We start from the raw sequence: 18,195 nt of genomic DNA on the forward strand, positions 1-18,195 counted from the left end.
GCAGACACTAACACCCTCACCACTATCTACTCCACCATCCAATCCTGGATGGCAGAGAACTGGCTTTGCCTCAATAGTGAAAAAACGGACCTCCTCCTCATAGGATCACCTTTCACATTGGGCAACCTTGGAGACCAGTACTCCTCCTTCACCATCAATAACATTCCCATCAAGGTCTCAAACCATGTTAAGACCCTCGGAGTCTACCTTGACTCCGATTTTTCCATGGAGAGACAGGTCATTGCTATTGCCACCTCTTCAGCCTATTACTCTAAAATCCTCAACGCTGCTAGGCCCTTCCTGGCCCACCACAATTGCCTCACCATTGCCAGGGCAATTATCGGGTCAAGGCTAGACTATTGCAATGCCCTCCTCACTGGGACCTCCAGCAAAAATGTGGCCAAATTGCAGCTAGCTCAAAACAATGCGCTCAGGGCAGCCACAGGTACCACCAGAAGAGACCACATCTCTGAAATCAGAAGGCAAGCCCACTGGCTCCCTGTCAAAGAGAGAATTGTCTTTAAAATGCTTGCCCTCACCCACAAATGCCTCTGTGAGCTCGCCCCGCCCTACCTGACCGACAGAATCATCAGGCACACGGCCACCAGACCCCTAAGATCACGCTATGCCAACACGATTGTCACACCTACCTCACAAAAGGTGCGCGCTTTAGGTTCCATCTTCCCCACCCAAGCAGCCACACACTGGAATGCACTGCCACCTCACCTAAGACTGATTGAATCACACCTAGCCTTCCGCAAGGCTATCAAAACTAGACTCTTTGTCTAAACAGAATATCTATCACGAATTGGTTTGAGCAATTCCCTGCATATTTGTTTGTCACTGTGTAACCATGAGCCCATTGGGCACCCGCCTGTAACTCAAGTCTGCTTATCATCTGTAACAGCGCCTCGATGCCTCATGGGCTGCAAGCGCGCTTGATAAATGCAAATAAATAAATAAATAAAATAAAGCCCCTCTGTACAACTTAGTGCAAACTTCCCCTCTTCCTTTAAGAAGACCCATGTCATGTGGCCCGCTGGTCCAACTCTCTACAGACACCTTCTGTAAATCCTCATGCAGGTGTGCTGACATTATCCTCATAAGCAGTGCTAATTGAGGAACTGCCATGTGCTGTACATGCAGGTGACATGGTATCTTCCCTACCTCCTCATCATTGTCAAAATGTTGTTCTACAGTCAAGTCAATTAAGCCCTGGGTGTGGCGAATACCAAGACAGTGCACTATTCAATACCACACTCATCTACCCATTGCAAGACCACCTTGTCCTTTTGTGTTATTACCACATCTAAATGTATAGTGATGGCAGTCCCTGGTGCTACCTCCTTGGGGGTCGCTGTTCTGAACAGACATTCTGTGGGTAATCATAAGGTATGGTTTCTTATCCTGCGCACCCATCATAACAGCACCTGCACCGTAGGGGAATAACTGATGGTATACTGGGACCCATTCCGTACACAGTGAATGCAGAGTGTTTGAAGAACTGCTCATGAATCTATTCTAGTACACCCCAGGAGTAGAACACAGTACTCCTTTGTCAGTGAACAAAATGGTCATGTTCAATTTGTTCATAATATCTCTTCCCAATATGTTGATTGTTGTATCGTTGGAGTACAATAGGGGCACAACTATTTCCTTATTGCCAATGGTAAGGGTTAGGTCTATGGTTAAAGGTACCATTACAATAGCCCCAAAGAATACCAGTGTGTCCATTATTGTGTCCAACAAAGGAAAATCTTCCTTCAATAATGCAAGATTTGGTAGACCCCTGTGTTGGCCAAAAATGACAATGATTTGCCGCCTATGTCCACTGCCATCTGTGGTTTCTCTTCCAGGTATGCAGTTACTGAAGGGATGTGGGCTGTCCTACTGGGTCTTTATTTATGTGACTATTGGTATGAAAGGATTTTCCCAAAGCACTGCCGATCCCGGGTAGTGCGGTACAGTGCCCTGAGGTAACAACTTGCCGTCTTATTGCTGATTTGTTGTCTGCACTTGTGTCTGTATCTGAATCTGTGCCTGCATCTCGAGAGCATTGGGTCGGGCAAAGAGTGACTGCAACTATGGAGCCACCAGTACATTTGGAACTGTTGTGGGTTGTGGGTTGCTGCTGGAGCATTGTAGGCACATTCTGAGCATTTGCAACACCGTGTATTGTATGGGCTGCTGTGGCACACCCTGGATGTTCTGGGGAAACGTGTATTGCACAAACAGTGCTTGCTGCTGTGTAGTACAGCATGTTTTGGTAATGCTGGGTACCATCAGCACCATATTGCATTTGGTGCCTGTTCTTACATTCCCTTGTGAAATGGCCTATTCCTCTGCAAGCCCAACACTGTCCTCCATATTGTGCTCTTGCAACCCCTTCACCAAACCTCCTCCCTTTTTGAAAACCCCATTGGGGCCTTTGAAAATATCCCCCTTGAGGGACAAACCCTCCTTGTGGGCCAAACCCTCCCTGTGGTGCAAACCCTCCCTGTGCTGCAAGCCCCCATTGGGGTGCGACCCCTCCCTGTGGTGCAAAAACCCCTTGTGGTAACCCCTTCACCCTATGGGAGGAAACCCCTGAGCTGCATGAAACCCTGTGGTGCAGATCCCCCTTGTGGGCCGCACACCTGTGGGAAGAAAGTTAGGACAGCCCCTTCCAAACTCATTTTAGCCAATTTATTCTGCACCAATTTCGCCTCTGCCTACTGAGAGTCCTCTATCAGAGTGTTCCCCTTGTCCTGTTTGCTCTTAGAGTTATGTACTATGCTTGCCTATATCTCAGACCTCCCCTTAGTCTCTATCCCCACCATCTTTCCTAACTCCGCATGCACCTCTACTGGGAGGACTCTCAGTAGGATGTGGTCATAAACAGGTATTTATCCCACAATTGTTGTGTCACTTAACACTGCTTCTCCTTAATTTGTGGAATGCACTGTGTGGGGTCCTCATCTACACTCATTGTGCACCCTAAAAACAGACTGCATGTCAATGAAGTACGTGTACATCTCCATCATCGCCTCCCATGTTTGTCCTGAAGTTATTGAATGGCGCACCATTGTGAACATTACTGTTTAGTATCACTCCATCATACCCCACCTTCCACCGTAATTCATTAGCTTGTTCCTCCAATAGGTTGGTGAACAAACTCTTCATGTCACCCACTGCAAAAAGTCATCCCTGCTGTCTCCTTTTTTCAGGGCATGAATTGGTTTCTCTGCACCTGTGTTGATGGATGGCAAACTATTCATCAATGTCTCTTTGTCCTTGTTTGGTCAAGGTACATACTGAGTACTTCCTTGGCCTTTTGGTAATAACGGGCGCTGTGTACTCAGCTGTTTAATTTCTGCATTCTCTCTGCCCCCTCTAGTCGTTGCTATAGCTATGCGGGTAAGCCTTCTCCCAAGTCTCTCTGCGCATTGGTCTATCGCCCCGCTCGCCACCTCATCATGTTCCCATATTTCCTCCATTTCCTCCTCCTCACTGGCCCCACAATCTGAATTGGTGTTGAACTGCCCATGAACTGCCCATGAACTGCCCATGTGATGGAAAACTCTTATCCACAACCGGCTTGCTATCTAATTTAACTATTATCTGTCCTGATCTCCATTGATCAGGTTTGTTGATCATACACACACACATCCCATCATAATCTACTCACCCAAACTTCATTAAACAAAAATCAATGAAAATGCACTCAACCCAAGCAAAACCAAATGCCTCACCCAATGATACCTTCAATACAAAGTGCTTGTCCTCAAATCACTGCAAATCTTAAATTGCCCCAGTGTGGCATCTACTATCACAAAATGTTGAAGCTCTTGCTCATAGCACCCGGCATCCCTACAGGCACAAGACACAATACTGATGTGTCATGTGCTTCACACTGGGCATTCTATATCTACCAGAAACAAAAGGCACAGATGCTTATCATGTGAGGAAATATAAAATGGTGAGCCTTGTGTGTATGCAATGCAACTTCTGCCTATCTGCCATGTAACTCAAAGATGTGGTGTCATGAGTTGGATTGTGAGCAGGTGTGTCACACAATCTGCTATGTGTCTCTATGAAATGTGATGCCTGCACGAATGTGCACCATATAGTTCCTGACAATATCGTGCAGGCAACGTGAAGTAAGTATGGTGCATTGCAGCATCCTGCATGTCATGCCTAGAAGTGGGACAATGTGCTACATAAAGGATAGTGTTCTGTGTTCTTTGTGAGACGCAGTGCATGCAAGAAATACGTTATGTGCCGCCAGTATGGCAAAAAAGCAGAGCCTAAGTGCAACCAAAGCTAATGTGCAGAAATTATATTATTGTATTGCATGTGTAAAAGGTTTATTTTGTAAACCAAATACAGTAATACAAAAGAAAAAAAACGGTGCAGGTGTGTTAGATTCTGATCATAAGAATGCTTGCATGCTATACATCTTAGCCAGATGTGTCTAAACAGAAGATTGATTTAAAGTCTTCCCAATACATATTGTCTAATAGCCCTATTCTCCTTGCTTGATGCATGCATATTAGCAAACATGATTTTATCACTGGAAAGCAGGATCAGGAAGTTGTATCCAGGTTTTATCGGTATTCTTCCTCTTTCTAGTAATGTTCAACCTTGCTTGGAGATCCCACTCTTAAACATTCTGTCTGACCTAGCCATAACATTGCCCATGTTTGAATCCCTGCCCAAGATTATACTTGAGAGTGAGTGAATGGAAGCCTGGCCTAATATTCCAGAACGTTTTTTTTTATAGATCTTAATTCACTAACTCATCATGATTCTACACTCTGCCTTCAGGTGTACCACATGAGCCTCTTAATTGCCATGTTGAGCAGTGATGGGCCCCCGTTTAATGTGCTGGTTCTTGCAGCAGTGATAATGGAAAGGTCGAAGAAGGTGATTTATCAGAAGCACAGACCTTTATGTTCAAAAAAGCTATCAGCAAGTACCCCAACCAGACCTTCCTAAAATACTTCTTACATTTTACAAGGGCTTGATCTGACTCTAAGTGCAGTACAAATATGTTGTCCAGCCTGTAAGGGAATGAAACTGCATTATTCTGAAATGTAAGTTACAGTGCTGTCTCGAAGCTGGAGAAAGGGATGGGGCCCTAAGATTCATAGGGACTTTCATGAATCAACACTGCTCCCTTTATCCTCCTGGCTCATAATCTCCTTGAGTTCCCCATCAGGAATCCATCGCAGGGCGTCAGGGTGTCAGCATCATTATGGCACTGATGTTAGGGAGCTGCTTCAAATCCAGGTGAAGCTGATGGGCATGTGGGTGCATAGATTCCTGTTAGGAATTAAGAGGCTGATTGTTTTAGTTTGACTATTATAGCAGGTACTGTGTGGTTGACATCCTGTGACATACAAGTTAGAAACACTAACTTGCAATATGTTTTGTTAATTTGTTGGATGCAAGAAGGCATGTGTGTAACCATAGATGTGTAGCTGGTTTGAAGTGAACAGTGACATTGAAGAGTCATTGACATTGAATGGACTTGAATTAAACTGTAGACACAATACTTACAGTCCATTCAATTTCAATACATTTAGGCTAAGGAACCTTGTATTTGTTCAAAAATGTTTTCAGTTTCTCATTCATGTTTGTTGTTTGTCTGTGTAAGCTTTAAATGGTTTATCTCATCAGTTCAAATGTATTTTGATTATTCATTATTCATGTATTACTCAAATATATTTATACATTGTCCATTGCTATACAACCTTTGTTAAACGAATGCATGACAAGTAAAGAACAACAATTTGCATTTATTCAGTTCTAATATGTGGCATTCATGAATGCAATGCACATTTATTTAATTTAATTATTGTTCTATAAATTTAGGACTAAAATGTGTGAAATCAATTCCATTTGAAGAAAAGACATGCAAAGCAGCTAAAGGCTGAATGAAAAAGAAAAGGCCTATTTGAAGAAACAATATGTATGTAAGCGATCTGAAATCTTAAATCCACCATCAAAGAAGCTGTTCTTTACTCCATGTTAAGGAAACGGGCATATTCAAATAATTTGCTTCCATGTTCCCAGGAAACTGTCTTGTAATTACAGATATATTGCTCTACCAGCTTAAAGCATTTGGCAAAGCCTTATTTAGTGTCTAGATTAAGGTGGCGATAAAACAAAGATGTGGGGGTATATTCTTGAATACAATACATTACAACGTTTTGATCTGAATGTTTTATGGGAACAGTCTGGGGTCATGGTGTGGCCAACTAGTATTGTAGTTAACCTTGTGTGTTCATGAAGTACCCTTTATTTGAGGGTATTTGAGGAGACATCATCTGTCTATAGTAATAGTGGAGGCATGCTGGGCAGCTCCAGATAGTACCACTGCTTTGGATTCAACACCTCCCTAGTTTCTCTCTTCTCTCTGTTCTTCCTATGCATGTGCCAGCCATGGACAATGTTAGAACACTGCTGGCCCACACACTACTTTTGACTCCCACAATAAGGTAGAGCTCTGGACATGCATTTCTATCCATTTTGCCTCTTTGCCACAGACCACCTGTTTTGTGTATGAGTGTTTTTTGTTTAGCTATCATTCCAGCTACTTTGTGTTTGCCTTGATTGTGGTCTCGTTCTTCCTTTTTATTTAGCTTTTTGTTTATAATCTATGGGTAGCTATTCTGGCTATGGACTCCAACAAATACCCACCTCTCATCTCCTCATGAGTGTCAATGCACTGTTCTGTATGCACACTATAATCACACCCATCTAAAACAGATATGTTGCTTTTTCTTCTTAACTGCTAGCTATTTCCTGGGTTATGTGCATATCCCAACTGTTGCAATTGTGGGGCAGTGCTAACCACAGTGAATTACACTCTTTATTCTGGTATTGTTGATCATTGTATTACAAAAGTAAGCTTTCTGGAAGCATGGTCTACTGGGCGTGTCAAACCTCCTCCAGTCACATATTGCAATAATTGAGCCAAGGAAACAATCTGCTTCTAGCTGATCATGTGTGGGTGATCAGGATACTTGCATGCCCTTCTACATTTAGCAGTTTGTGCTTTTATGTATTATTTAAATTCACTGCTCATTCAAAATGTGTTCAGTTGACAACTGTTGATCTAGACATGTTTGCACCATTAGTTAATGTGAAGTGGTCCTGGATCAACCAAAACACAGAGAAGGGTATTTCACTAACAATGTTCATCCCCTTAATGGTAATGGTAAAAAGAAAAGTGTTCATTTCTTTTTATCTCATGCTGGATTCCAGCCTCTAAGCGAGGGACCGGATACAGAGCCTGTGCTGCTGGGCACTTTCTTGTTTCCAAAAAAAGTGTGCTATTCCTGAGGTATTCTGCCAGCACCCTCCAATGTCTGTAATGGTGCAGCCCACTAATAATTCCCAGTCTCCATCTTGCCCTCCTGCTTTGTGTCTGTCATATGAATGAAGATACTGAGATGAGCATCACACCAAGTGTGTAGGCTGCCGTTTAAAAGGAAGCGGCAATGGTTTGGCATCTCATTAAACAAGGACATGTTGGGAATGGCAGGATTGACATTAGCGTGTGCAGATTTCCAAGAATTGCATTGGGGCCACAAAGGACATATGTATTGCTTTTGTCATCGTACACATTGGTGGTGACAATGCCATTTCCATAACTCCATAGCCTGGTAATGTGGTGGTGTTCTTAGTTTTGATTGTCATTGTACTGGTAGTAGCCTTGCAGATGTTGTGTTGATTCTGGTGTAGTCTGTGACTGTCACTGGCAGGTCACACCACGTTTGTTATATATTGTTGGTTGCCAGAAGAACAAGAAAGCTTAGCACAGTAATAATGGCTTGGGGTCTAGATCCATTTGAGGTAGTGCTTATGCTAGATCTTTTTTCATGTGCTATTAGTGATGATTCTGGTTGGTTTGAAACTAGTGGCCATTCAGCTGGTTGGAATAGTACAGCTGTTGACAGTTACATTTTTTCTACAATATGTTTCTCAAACAGGTTATTTTGCCTGTACACCTGGGGGTTAAAGAGCTGATTTCAAAGTATCTGAGGATGCTCGCCAAGGTCCCACCACCAGAAGAGGTCCAATTACTGGTCACAGTACTCATCTGACAAACTGAAAGTGATCCTACATCAGTTTTGTCTGTTTACCAAGAGAGAAATATTCTTCACTTCAATCCTGGTGCCAGGTATCCAGACTGCAGAAAATACCAAATGGCTGCAGATCACCAGGTGGGACATGCTTCAGTTAGCGAATGAAATGGAGAAGGGTCTAAAATCAATAGAGAATTAATGATGGGCTGTAAGACTCATTACCCTCCAGAGCAGATATGTTCTGGATTTGCTTGTGGAAATGGATGGGGCATGTGCAAGATACATGGCCTATCTTACTGCACTTACAACCACCCCAAATGATGCATATAATGCTCCTTGACCCATGTGATGCAGTCTTCAGGTGAAGCCAGCAGTCCAGCTGTGGCAATTGCAAATGTAATGGTGGACATTTTAAATTAAACTGCAGTCAGTTTACTTCAAAATTGCAATCCTAGCAACAAATCTGTGTAATTGGAAGGCATGGTTCTAAGCATTGCTGCAGCCTTCTTTGAGTGCTTAAGATGCACTGCGCCAATGGCATGTGTGCTGTGTTTGTGAATCATGCATACTCCCCGGCCCACACAGGGCCCTGAACTTTGCATCACTGTCAAGTACTGCACCACCACGGAAACAGCAGTCAGAACACTGGTCAAGTAAGTGACTCAATTTGAAATCACACACATTATGCACACTGTTGGATAGATAACATCTCTGTTCTAAATCAGAGACAGTAGAACAAGAAATTTGACTCTGGGCGTGTGTGCGTGTGCGGACATCCCCTGCTTGTGTGCCACACAGCTGGTATCACAGATCTCTCCATCCAATCCTCCTCCCAAAAAATACATTATATAGGGGCGATGTGCAGGGTTTTGACCCATGCTGAATCAATAGACTGGATAGACATGGGGATTAAGCCGTCGCTGCCCATTATCCTATCCCGGAATAAAAATAAATCAATAGACAGGGTAGATGTGGGGTTGAGCTGTCGCTGCCCACATCCACGCCAGGATCTAGGAGAACCACGCAGTTGCGCACACCAAGATGGTCACCCAAGGTGCCACCCATTTTTGCCTATGTTGTGAGCACAGAAGGGCACAGAGCCTAAAACCATTGTAAAAGGGGCAATGCTGATTGCCAAAAGCAACCCATAACTGTTGGGAATTCGTTTTCTTCAGGTCAAACATAGCTAATTTATGGGCACAAAATTATTTTACTGCAGAACTACACCAATGCCATTTGTTGAACCTGGACAATATACTTCCATGTAATATCTCTTGTTTGAAATGCTTGAATTCAAGACTGATCCAAAAAAAAAATGCATGCAGTACCCGCTTTTGACTGAGGGCGGCGCTAGCGGTCTATACTCTGACAGGGAAACTGCATGTCAGGAGTTACAGGAGAGGCCTTTACATCAAAGGCTGGGAGTTAATTAAAATCTTAACCACATGCTGTTCCCAGAAGACAATCTGATTTAATTAACAGGCCAAAGGCTGGGAAACCTCTCACCTCCATAGATTCACACCAGGAGTCAGAATCTCACATGACCTCTTGATTGATAGAAGGCAGACTGGCTGGCAGCCTCCTGGAGAACACAAATAGGCTTTTGCACTTGGATAGAATATGCTGATGTTGACTGTTGACTGTACACAAAGAGCTCCCAGCAGAAGACACATGTGATCACTGACCCACCCAAGTCTTGGAGGCGGACTCCAACACTCTGAGAACTGAATTGAAAGCAAAATCTATATTTTACAGAAATACTGATAACTCTCTGTAATCAAGTGACAGGAATGTATAACTTTGAGAGCCTTAATTTAAAAAATGTACCTTCGATTCAAGCCCAAACTCCAATTTGTGTGATGTTCTGGGGCAAAACCCTGCTATTTATTGATACTACAGACTCTGTGTTTAAGCTAGAGACATGGGAATTTACTGGAGTATGTATGGACAGGCTGTGTATATGTGTATAATTTTTAATGAAAAATCCGATGTTGCAAAACCCACTAAAAAACACAAAATGTTGCCATTTCTGAATGCAAGCCCCCAGGAAGAGCAGAGTTTGAACAGAGTATACCTCATGTGATACGTGATGGGTGCATGTAATTTCAAACCACTGTGTATCTATGAAATATGTCTTTAGGTCAACTATAGATTTGTTTGTAATTTGACAGGGGAGTGTCCTTTCTGCAAGCCATTAAATGACATCATTCTGACACACAATCCTGCTCTCCAGTGAGAACGCAAAGAATTCTCCAACCTATCAGAACTCTGAAGGGGTTTGGCCTAGAAAGCTAGCCTCTCTACCCACTTTCAAAACACATAAAAAGAGACTGCTGAGACAGGTAGAGACATTCAATTCCATTTGCTGCACAGCATGCTGACCGACGACTTCACATCCAGAGATCCAGACTTCAAATCCATCAATCTCCAGAACCTGTAGCAGTACCCAGAAAGCAGTGTTACATCCAGAATCCAGAGAGGCTAGACCAGCAGAGCAGAGCTGACCCAGATCACTGTGAAGTGCTGAGGCCAGAACAGGAGTCCAGTCCAAAACCTGACCAGACCCGTGGCGAGGCCTATTTCAAAAATATATTGTGAGTACCTAGCAGAACTGTGCAGAACCAATCTCTTAGTTAAAATAATCTAATCCAAACTATTTTAATCTAACCAGAACTGCCTCCTAGAAGTTGTCACTTGTTATTTTGTAAAGCTGCACCACTGTCATTTGTCAATTCTGCAGCTGCAAAGCTCTCACCTGTCATTTTCTAGCTGCAAGCTGTAACCTGTCGCTTTGAACTTTTAAAATTTCAAATCCAAAAACAACATTCACAAAATCGTTCATAACTCCGTAACCGTTTGGGCTAGGAACTTGGTTTAACTTTCCTCTGAAAGCTTAGAATCTAACAACAAGCCTAGAACCGACTTCCTAATCCTTATACCTTCTCTGCAATCACGATTCACACATTCGCGAATTTTGCCGCGATTTGCGATTGGGCCCGATTTCTTTACTTGTAAAAAGATAGCTGCTTTTGCCTGAACTGCTAAATTTCGTTTGCCTCTTAAGAACCATCCCTGAATCATTGCTAGAGTGAGCCTGAACTAATATTAACTAGATACCACTCACCCTGAACCTCCTGAAGGGAATTAAAAGCATTTTCAGCATATTTCTCACTGCATTGTCACCATATTCAAAGCATTTTGCCTGTGTTTCAAAACTCCTATCTGTTGTATAAGCTGCTGGGGGGGGGAATTGAACTGAATTCTATTTGATTGCATTCCTAAGAACTGTGTGCTCCCATCTTCATCTCCTTACATTGCATAAAGGGGGGGTGAATTGTCCAAGAAAGTGATTATATTGTCTTTTGCTGAAATCCTATCAAGTTATTTTCTGTACTGCATTTTCATTCCACATTGCATCTATTTAAAACCATAAAAGTATTGTTGCTATCTTATCCATCCTATGCCCACTCATCATTGATTATAAAGAAGTGTGCTAGTGCCAGACTATCCATTATTGATTACTGCTCAGATTAAGTGTGATATTCAATTATTAATTTATTATAAAGTGTGATATAGATATATTGTTTACATTCTCAAATAAACCTTTTAAACTTGCAAAACAGAACTAGTTCTTGGCTCAGTGCGGTCAGGGGGATTCTAAGAGAGGGGTGTTATATAGGGGTAGTCATCCAGAACTCATGAACTAGACATACAGATATATCAATAAGGGTTTCCATTCAGTATCCCAGACTAGGCATTGACTTAGCTGTAGTGTTGAATTGAATCTTCTTACAAATTGGGGGCTCGAGCCGGACGTCTGGGTTAGATCTATCACTTGTGCAGATTAATACAGTGTGCTAACTGACAGGAGACATACATCCGGTCGGATCACCACGCTGTGTTACGCTGTAAAACACTCCTCAAAGGAACGCTCTAAAGAAAAGGTCTGTTTTGCAAAAATAAAATACTAATTTCTGTAAGTCAGGACAGAGACCAATCTCTAGAATGACGACCTTAGTAGACATGAAAATAGCCAGAGAGCAATTCTTACATAAGTTATTTGTGAGAGGTGAGTGGACTCACCAGGACCAAACGGTCTGGCTGCAGGCCATCGCGCAACAGGTCACTGAAACAGGGTCAGATACATGGAGAGATCAGGGTCCATTGCATGTGGCCCTGAGTGAACTATATATGGCCCCTAAGGCCAAGGATGAGCACAACAAAATTGCCAGGGTAGCGACATATTTATATTTGCATATGGGAGCCATGCAGGACAAATGTGCTGAAGGCCAGGATCTGGCAAGTAGGCAACTGCTGGCATTAGAAAAGGCCCAATCTGACCTGGTCTCTTCTGAGCAGAGGCTGCAGAGGAGCCAGGAGGCAGAAAATGATAGTAGGCAGTATATCATTAAAATAAAAGAGGACATGGATATACTGCAACAGGAAAAGGCTGACCAGGATACCAGAATTCTGGCCTTGCAGAAGGAACGCCAAGCCAGTTTGGACTCCCTACTGCAGAGCCAGAAAAAGCTGGAGCAACAGATAAATTTCAACAGGGCATGCACAGAGCAGGTAGCCACCCTGAAAATCCAACTAGACAGAGAGAAAGAGGAGAGGAATAAACTGATCTTGAAAGACCTGGATACCCAGGAAGAGTTTGATCAGGAGCGCCAGAAAGCTGGTGCCTTCCAAAGGCAAAGGGACGACCTGGCGTCACAAATTCAGGCTCTTGGTCAGGAAAGGGACACCTTAGGCCAGGAAGTCTGCCACTTAAAAAGAAAAATGGAAGAAAATCACCTGGCCCACCAGGGACTGGGTGACCTCCAAAAAGAACACCAGGACTTGCTAGAGCACACCAGGAGGGTGGAGGAGGCGCTGGCAAGACAGGAGCAGGCCAGTAGGGATGGGACTCAGGAGGTAACCCTCCTGCAGCAAAGACTGGCCCAGTGCTCCAGGACCAATCAGGAAACGCAGAGAGAGAATGAGGCTCTCTGCCAGCACAATGATAGGCTCCAACAACAGATAGCGATGTAGGAGAGACTGATAGAGGCTAGTAAGGCCTTAACTGAGGAACTGAAGGTGCAGGCTCTTGCATTGCAACAGGGAGCAGGGGCGGATAGAGACCAGGTTCGCTGGGAAAGGGAAACTCCTGAGCATAACCTCAGGAGCCCTAGTACCAGAGGCCTTTATCTCTCTCAGTCCCTGGACTCTGCCACCCCCATGTCCCCTGGCGCACATGAGCACCGGGCCACAGGGATGGCAGATTACTATCCAGCCAGAAGCATGGGGCTCATAGGCCAGTACCTCCCAGGAATGGATGGGCGGGCATCCGGGTATGGGCACCCAAGCACAGTGCAATTTAGTGGGGAACCCCAGGAGAATAGGCCCATTAAGGGCATCCTGAAAACTTCTGCCCAGTTAGGTCAGTGGGGGGGGGGGTACCCATCAAATCCTGGCAGCAAGGAGGAATCTGAAGACTCCTCTGAACGGCGCAGGACACAGGAGGCCAGGTCCCCACATTCTGCCAGCCATTCCCAGGCTCGCAGAATCCGGGAAAACCTGGAAGATCAGACAGGAACCTCTGGGAGCAGTGCCTCTGAGTCAGAGGATGAATGGACCAGGGTTACCCGAACCAAAAAGGCCAATAAGGCAAAAAGGGCCTTGCTTAAGGACCCATTGAAACATATTAAGGCAATCAGGAGTGTCATCACGCCTTATCATAAGAACGCCAAGTACTCTGTTTGGAACACTTGGAGCTCTATGAGCAAATGATGGAGACTTTCCATTTGAAGGACAGCAGTAGCTGCATACAGTACGTCAAATGGACATTCTCCCCAGAATACTCCAGTTTCTTTGCGGGGCTGGAGGACCAAAATCATTTAAAATGGTCCACCTATAAGGCGGCCATCTTGAAACATTTTTCTGTTCACAGAAATCCTCAAGAGTCTCGCAAGGCAGCCTACAATTTCCAATGTGGGGAGGATCATGCCCCACAAGAGTTTGTGCAAGAATTAAAGCATGCTTTTGCGCAGACCACCAGAAGGGTGCGCACAGACAGCAAAGAGTTTGTCAATACAATTTTCCATGCTCTCCCTAAATATATAATGACCCAGCTCGTGAGAGATTTTCATGACAAAAGATCTTTAGACTGGGTTATTGAACAGGCTACCCGGATCTATGAGGTGCAGAAGCCCATAGAAAATAAAAATAATGCGCCCAAAAACCCCAAAACCAACAGCACCCCTGCTGCTGTCAAGGTGGCAGAGGTAAAGGTTGCCCCCGTTTTGGACTTGGAGATGGGGGGGCCTAAAAACCTACCTGCACCTAATAATCCTAAGCCCAGAAATCCCTCGGGCCAGTCACAGACAGGGAGTCGAGGAGGTAGTCCCACAAATGGGGTCCCCCGCTCCCCTGACTATGTAAGTCCCTGCTACAAGGGAAACCGACCAATCCTGGATTATGTGTGGACTCCTCCAGCCCAAGGGGGGGGATCCAGCCAAGCACCTAACCCAGGGAACTTCCCTCCCAACTTCCCACAGGAGGGCAGAAATTCTCCAAATCCTGGGCAGAACTTTTTCCCCAGGTATCCACCCAATTTCCCGCCCCAAAATCATCCATCCTTCTTTCCCCAATTCCCTGAGCCCAGACAACCTAATCCGGGAGAGGGGAGGCCAAGGGTGGAGGGGTACCAAAATCTTCCCAACCAGGGGTACTACCAGAGAAGGGATAGCTACCCTTCCCGGGATCAGCCCAGGGGAGAAAATAGAGCCCCGTATCAGCCTCAGCGGGTTTCCCAGTTAGAGCGCCAGGTCCAAAATATGGCACGGGATCTGGGTCACATACTGAGGGCCCAACAGAACCCTCAGATGAGCATGCCACCGCAGAATGCCCCAAACTCTGGACCTGGTGCTCCAGAACAATGACGGGGGCAGCACCCCGATAACCCACCGGTTCCCAGGGAGGAGGCACAAGGGGAAGGGGGGTGTAAAGCCTTGGAGGAAGCTTCCTTCCCAACTTGTAAACAGCCCCTGGAAAACCAGGAACCGGAAACAAAATCTCCTACCCCTGAAAGTCTGCCACCCAAGGAGCAGAGAGGAGGTAGGAGAAACAAAGGACCCAAACAGACCCACTTTGTGGAGGAGGTACAGATCTTCCAATTTGAGGGAGAGGGATCCTCAGAAGATCCTGGGAAAAGGATCTTCTCCTTCAGAGATGGGGGAACTCCTCCCAAAGAAAAATGGGTCCCAAGGGATGCCAATTCAGACTGGGGAGATATGGAGACTGAGCTACCGCCGCCCATCATCTCATCCCAGAACCCACAATACCAAAATCCCCTGGTTCAAACCCATCCTGGTGACTGCCTCCAAAAAGGGGGGGGGCGGCCCAGAACCGGAACCAGGGGAACCCAGAATGGCTCTGATCTCCAGTTGCCAACTTTTTCTTTCAGATTCCCCAGGCTCTCCACAGAATTCTGCCCAAATCTCTTCTCTAGCAATGTCCAAAACCAGAAAGTTAGCCCACCAGTTGTCCAAAAATGTGCATTATCTGTGCCCCCTTGAGGAGAAGGAGGGAAGATACTATGCCCCGGTACAAGTACAGAGGCAGGGTACAATTTTGGCACTGGTGGACACTGGATCACAAGCTACCCTTCTGTCCAAAAGGGCCTTTGAGGAACTAAATGCAGGAAGGGGGGAGAATTACCGTATTCCTCTCACCTATCTTCCTGGACAACTGCAGAACTTTGACGGGAAGGAAATTCCTGTCGAGGGGACTGCAGACTTGGACATTAAAATTGGGCGACACAAGGTGAAACACCCGGTCATAGTAGTGACTCCAGAGGGCACCCCTTGTTTACTAGGGAATGACCACCTGAGAAGGTTGTCACCCCTAATAGATTGTGTAAAAAAGGTCCTCTGGACCCAGACTAGTCGACCAATAAAATTAAAACAGAGTGTCAACCATGTTAGTTTAAACGGCACCTGCCACATGGTTGAACAAAAATCTGACCAAGTAGAATTTCACTTCCAGAACAACCAAACTCCAGACGTGACAGTAATAGCAGTAGGACAACAGACTGGTGATGGGGGGTCCTCTCTATTTCTGAAAATCAACCTTCCTTCCAGTTTAAGGTGGTATTCCACACTGGAAGGAAACACCCTGAAATTCTTTACTAATCCACAATCAGAAACTCCTACTCCTATAGTCCAGAAAGATGTGAAATCAGCTCAGAGCCTGGCTGGTATTCAGCACATTGGAGAGCAGTTGATCATCCCTGTTCAGTTAAATGATGGGAAGGACTCTGTTCTCGCTCGAGTGTGCGTGAACAATGGTAAGAGCTTCATCAGCGAAGCCATGTTCCGCCAACTCCCAAAAGATCCAGCCATTCCCACATTCAAACTGATAGACAAATGAGAAATGGACCTGGAAGCACCCGATTCCAAACATCTCCTGCCAAGCAGGTGTATGCTCAAAATCTCCATTGGCAACAAGAGCATAGTCCACAATTGTTGGGTCGTGTGAGACGTCACTGCCGCTTTTTACTTAGGCAGTGACATTCTCAATCGCTTTGCCATTAGTTTGGACCTAATAAACTTCAAAGCTTGGTCCCGATTAGTGGATAATCCCATGGGCTTTGATGATCCAGAAAAAGCATTTAGGTCAGCTCAATTGCTACCTTATGCCGTTGAAATTCAGATTAAAGAGGAAGTCACCATCCCAGAAAGGACCCGACAATTCTCCCTGGAAGTGAAAGTTAAAAGAGGACAACATTGGAAAAACCCTGATGCTTACATACATCTAAACGCTTCTCTCCAACAGCAAGGGTTGGGGGTAAACCCAACTCCATTAGTCAACATAGAACATGACACCATTCTAATAGAGGTGGATAACAGCGACTTAAAGAGTATTACTCTAGCCGCAGGCACCATTATTGGAATGGCGGTTGATGACCAACATTTTTCCATCGATTTAGGAAATGAACTGTTAGGACCAATCCCCAAGGACTGTTTTGACAGTGACAGTGATGACAATACAACACCAGACAGGATTTTTACCCGGCATGGGGGGAACTTCCTGGTGTACACTTCTTGCCCTTATGGTAAAGAAGATGTGACTTGTGACTTCAGGAGGGATGAGGTGATTTTCTAGGTTCATGAGGGTTGCCTTTCCCACCTGAGGCCTCCAGTCCAAATCAGCACTCTGACCAGGGACTTCTCCACCCAGCTGGAGGAGGCCGCTGAGATAGCCAAACCAGAAGTCTTTCCAGGCTTCAGGCAGATGGTGGAAGAGAGAGTCAACTTAGCTGATGCCTGTGTGACCCTGGAACAAAAGCAAAAGTTGAAACAAGTTTTCTAGGATTTCCAAGAACTCTTTGCGGTAGACTCATATGACTGTGGCCGCACAGACATCCACACAACAACAAACCCCACGGACCCTGGAATGACTCCAGTGTTTGTGAAGCAATATCGCTTGCCTCTCGCATCCATGGAGTCCCTTACTGAAATAATTAAGAACCTTGAGTCCCGGGGAATAATCCGTCCAGTCCATACCACCTTCAATAATCCAGTGCTGGGAATATTGAAGCCAAACGGCCAGTGGAGACTCTGCGCCGACCTCAGGGAGCTCAACAAACGGGTCCATACTTCCCGATGGCCTCTGCCCTACATTGACCAAGGGCTGGCCCAGATCCAGGGGTCACAGGTATTCACTGCAATAGACCTGACCAATGGATACTGGACTGTGCCTGTCAGTAGGGAGGACCAATACAAGCTGGCTTTTACCTTTGGGGGCCAGCAGTACACATGGACCCGGACTCCCTTCAGATACCTCAACTCCGGCAATGAATTCAACATTTTCCTACATAAGGCCATGCCCGACCTGGGTGCGGGGGGTAACCTGGCTTATGTAGATGATATCCTCATCAAAAGTTCATCTGTGGAGAAACACATAGCGGAGATCCGTTATGTTCTGACACAGTTGAGGGCCGCCGGAGCAAAACTTTCCTTTCAGAAAGCACAGTGGTGTAGAACCCGTGTTAATTTCTTGGGGCATGAGATTACTCCTCAGGGTCTCTGTCCCCAGGAAAAGAAAGTGGAAGCACTTCAGAAACTGAAAGACCCCA

This window comes from Ambystoma mexicanum, chromosome 7p, assembly GCF_040938575.1.
Source record: "Ambystoma mexicanum isolate Mex_15411 chromosome 7p, UKY_AmexF1_1, whole genome shotgun sequence".
Taxonomy (NCBI): domain Eukaryota; kingdom Metazoa; phylum Chordata; class Amphibia; order Caudata; family Ambystomatidae; genus Ambystoma; species Ambystoma mexicanum.